At 46.5% G+C, this 5014-nt stretch overlaps 1 pseudogene; it reads right to left on the bottom strand.

Annotated features, from left to right (window-relative positions):
• Positions 1–22: 22 nt before the first annotated feature.
• LOC116400633 (kalirin-like) overlaps positions 23–5014 on the bottom strand; it is a 6101-nt pseudogene continuing 1109 nt past the window's right edge.

Here is a 5014-nt window from a genome sequence, read left to right as displayed (position 1 = left end):
GGGTAGAGAGGCAGAGGGGTAGAGAGGCAGACGGGTAGAGAGGCAGAGGGGTAGAGAGGCAGACGGGTAGAGAGGCAGACGGGTAGAGAGGCAGAAGGGTGAAATAGCAGTCAGGTAGACAGGTGAGTGGAGACAGTCAGGCAGGTCGTGGGATGACAGACAGGTATAAAGTTTGGAGGTGAGACGTGGACGCGTAGACAGATAAACTGGCAGTGATACAGGTATACAGGTGTGTCATCACCTGCTCCGCCCCCTGGTGGAAGCTGGTTGCCATGGCGAGCGTGATGCTGCGTTCCTCCAGCGCCGTCGTCAGCGTCTTCCAGTCGTCCTGTAACCGTGACGACACCGCGGTGATCCGCCCCCCCCCCATAGTGACCGGCCTCCGCCAACCGCACCGCCACCGTCACCACGCTGTCCACGTTCACACTGCCGTTCTGTACAGTCACCACGGGGTTAATGTAGACAGACAGGCAGGCAGACAGAGAGAGAGAGGCAGGCAGACAGAGAGAGAGGGACAGACAGACAGAGAGACGGAGAGGGAGAGACAGAGGGACAGAGAGAGACAGAGAGAGAGAGAGAGACAGACAGACAGACAGATGCTCACCATGCAGTTGGCGGTGAAGTGCTGGTGTTGGTTCTGGAGGTCGAGGGCGTGCTGGTTGTTCTGACCGACCTCAGCCAGAGTCTGAACGAACAAGTCTTTACTGTGAGCTATCCACTCCGACATCTGGGACAGGAAGAGTACTTTAGTTAGTAATACTAGAGTTCTCAGTAGTACTACTATAGTCATCAGTAGTAATACTATCGTCATCATTAGTACTACTAGAGTTATCAGGAGTAATACTAGAGTCATCAGTAGTAATACTATAGTCATCAGTAGTAATACTAGAGTTATCAGGAGTAATACTAGTAGTAATACAAGAGCAAATCCACTCATTCTACATATTTTCATCTCACATATTCAGTTAGTTCCAGACTCACTGACTGACTCCCGGTGAACCCTGATCATTGAACCTCACCTTGGTGGCGTCCTGCTCAAACAGGTGCAGCTGCAGCACCTGATCCAGGTGCAGCTTCCTGTCGCTCCAGCATTGCAGCAGGTGACCACGAGCCGCCTGCAGCCGGTCCAGCAGAGACGAAACCTTTGGCGCGACGCTCTGGAAGTCCGCCCCGCCCGACAGCCAGCTGCCGTGACTACCACCGCCGCCGCCTTCGGTGGAGGCGTCACCGTGGGAGGGGCCAAGGCGCATGCGCTGGAGCAAGCTCCGCCCCTCTCGCTCGAGGGAGTCGACCGGTGCCGTTGCTATGGTGTTACGGAGCCGACCGTGTTCCTCCAGAAGTCTGGAGATGGAAAGTTGTTATTTTTCCGGAAACAAAAATATCTTTATGTCAAACAATTGTCCATATAAGTTAGAACACGAATCAATAACTCACTTGCGGGCCTCGTCGACGTCCTGTGGCTCCGGTATGCGGTTCAGCCCGGCCTCCAGCTGCTCCAGCTGGGCCAGCAGCTGCGTGGCAGCTCCGGTGAACTCCTCCAGACCCAGACGCAGCTCGGTCCACTCCACGTGGTCGTACTCCAACGAACCACCGAGGTCAGAGGTCAGCTGCGAGGGGTCGACGAGCCGGGACAGACCCTCCACCGACACCAAGCTGGTCTGAAGACGGGTATGACCAGTTAGCAGCAGCAGTACTTTAGTTGGCAGCAGCAGTACTTTAGTTAGCAGCAGCAGTACTTTAGTTGGCAGCAGCAGTACTTTAGTTAGCAGCAGCAGTACTTTAGTTGGCAGCAGCAGTACTTTAGTTGGCAGCAGCAGTACTTTAGTTAGCAGCAGCAGTACTTTAGTTAGCAGCAGCAGTACTTTAGTTGGCAGCAGCAGCAGTACTTTAGTTAGTAGCATTGACAAAACTTCATTCAGCAACGATGCATCAGTTAGCAACAGTAGCACACATATGTAACTCAGCAGTATTATTGCAGCAGTAAGCAGTAGTATTACTGTAGTTATCAGTATTACTACTTTAGTTGTCACTAGTACCTCGAAGGTGAGCTTGGCGCTGCCCAGGTTGGTCTTGTGTTTCTGCCAGAACGTGTCCGGTTTGATGAGCAGCGCTGTGTGAATGTTGGAGGAAAACGACTCCTGCAGCGTCCGTAGAACCGGCTTCACGCTGTCCCACTTACTGCCGCGCATGTCCACCACCACCGTGAAGCCACGAGCACGCACGTCCTCACTGTCACACAGACAGACAGACAGACAGGGGGTTGAGAGCGAGACAGGGCAAGCAAAGAGACAGGTGGAGAGGTTCATCAGGTGGACAGTTACCTGGGTATGGTCGCCAGGTAGGTGACCAATCGGCTGAGGTCTTCCTGTTTTATTCGATCGTGATTGGTCCTGGCAGGGAAGGTCAGTATTGGTCCGCCACGTTTGTCCCGCCCACCTAGAAGAACACAGTTAAACCGGGTCGCATCGGGACCAAGCCGGGGTTACAATCTGCAGGTGTGTGTGTTGCTTTTACCCGAAACGAAGGCCACTTTCTCTCTGAGCACCGTCAGGACGTCCACCGCTCGGACACACTCTGCTTTACCAGAACCTGGAGAGGTAGAATTCGTTTATTTATTTATTGGTTTATCATATCGACTGTCTTACTGGTCTTTCTGTTGTTGTTGTTATTGCCACACTTTTGCAGCTTTTGTCTGTCAAAGCACTTTGTAAACTCTGTTTTTAAAGGTGCTGTAAATAAAGTTATTGTTATTATTATTACATTGTGTCATCGTTTTTTAAAGCAAAATTGCCAAACTTACGCAGACGTAGCGTCTACGTTTTTGAAGGATTTTCTTCTTTTCATAGTTTTGTGTGAAAGTAAACTGAATAATTAATTTGGTTGCATCGTCTTAGAGCGATTAATCCAGAAATACCTTCTCAGATTCACACATTCAGCACCATAGACCATAACTTCTCTCTGTTCACTTCCTGCTTTTAGTATTGCTCATCACTTCCTGGCAAAGACATCTTTATGCCATAAGGTTAGAATATGTAATATTTAGATAGAGGGTTAGAAAGAGCTCAGCAAACGACATCAAACTACTTCCACCCGTCCACCAACATGAGCCAACCAGGCTGATAGACGCTTCAATTAAAACGCTCCTGCAGCTCAGAGTGTGTGTGTGTGTGTGTGTGTTGCAGACAGGCCTCAGATCATCCTGCACAGCGGGAGAACGCTAATCCAACACACACACACACACTGAGGGCATTAAACGTCTCACATTAGCAGCAATAACCCTCAGAGAGAGAGAACCTACAACAGGAAGCAGATGAAGGAGAACGCTCACAGTTATTCAACCTAAGCTACCTCCTAGCAGTGTCCTCTTCCTCCTTCATTAGTGTCCTTCAGTCCTCCCTCCGGACCGATCCATCTCCTCAAAAAACCCAAAACCGACAGTTCAGACCCAGACTGACTGATGGATTATCAGATGTTTACCCAAATAACATCCAGCTTTAAACAAATCTACACAAAAACAGGTCAAGTTGAGCTGTAGTGAAATTAAAACACATCAGTGTGTTATTCTATTTTAACTTATTTAACTGCATGTATAGTTGAGACAATTCAGATCCTTTAGATAAAGATAAAAGCCCTCCAGCGTCTTTATGGTAAAAATACAGCGAATCCTTCACAATAAGCTTTTATTGTGAAGGATTCGGGGTATTTTCACCATAAAGCCCTCCAGTGTCTTCTTAGGAGTAAAATATTAGATATAACATATTAGTAAAATCCACCCAGCTGTTTTACAGTAAAAGCCACCCCGCCACCTGCAGCGTCTTTACGGTAAAAATACCCCGAATCCTTCACAATAAAAGCCCTCTAACCTTTTAATAGTGAACAGCTGCCAGTAGTATATAAGTAGTATTATACAGTATAGTACAGTGAATAACTTTGGTTCTTTAAACTTTTGGTCTGACAAAACAAGCAATATTAATGTAAACGTATGATAATGCTTTGGTTATATTCCACATAATCAACATAAAGAGGATGTGTTTTATTTTGGAGGTTTTAATCTCTAGTTAATAAATAAAGGTTGTATATGAATAACGGTTATATATTAACGCGTCAAGTCATGAAATGTTGAAGCTGAACAGTAAAATGTTCACTGACAGCGTATTTCATGATTTAGTTACATTTAGAGAACTTACTGCACTTAGTTAAGAAGCAGGAAAGATGGTGTTTCAAAGTAAAAGTCCTCCAGTAAAACCCAATCCCTAACCCGGGTCATCAGTCAGACTACGGGGTCTGCTCGGGTTTACTTCTTTGCTTAAAGATTAAACTCTATTGCATCGAACTGTGACCACTTGCAGTGATTCCTTCAAAATAAAATGCTTATATTTCAGTGAGTATTTCGTAGTTAGTGGTGGGTGTTTGTGGGCCGTAAACACGAGTCTGAGTCCAGACTGCTATCAAGGAATTAGGAGATCAGCGGTGTCTCAGGCTGACCAGCTGTCAATCAGAGTGACCGGCCTCGGAGATGCAGAAGGGATTTCCATTGTGATGAAGCTGTCTCACTCACACACACACACACACACACACACACACACACTGAGTCAGTGAAAAGACTAAAATAGCTGCAGATGAAAAGCCTCCAGAGAAACTTGCTGTCAGTCTGTCAGGACTCATCTCACCGATTACGCAACAAAAACTAATAAATATATTCCTCCAAAATGTCAGCCTCTTAGAAATTAAGACATCAGAGTCGGACTGAGACGATTCATACTCATTACTTTTATACTGTTTGTGTCGTATTATGAATATTAACATATCTAGAACATATAAGGTCGACAAAATAAAGTAAAATCGCAAACAGAGACGAGGAGATGAATTAAAGTCACTCCCATGTCGTAGAAAACGAAGTGAAAGTAAAAATTCACAAATGTAGAAATGTAGTCAAATCTATCCCACACCTTCACAGTAAAAGCTCTCCAGATGCTTCTCAGTAAAATCTATCCCTCACCTTCAGAGTAAAAGC

The sequence above is a fragment of the Anarrhichthys ocellatus genome, unplaced genomic scaffold (genome assembly GCF_004355925.1).
Source record: "Anarrhichthys ocellatus isolate YVR2014 unplaced genomic scaffold, GSC_Weel_1.0 scaffold187, whole genome shotgun sequence".
Classification (NCBI taxonomy): domain Eukaryota; kingdom Metazoa; phylum Chordata; class Actinopteri; order Perciformes; family Anarhichadidae; genus Anarrhichthys; species Anarrhichthys ocellatus.
The sequence above is the reverse complement of the archived record's forward strand: the minus strand, read 5'-3'. Positions and strand labels throughout refer to the sequence as shown.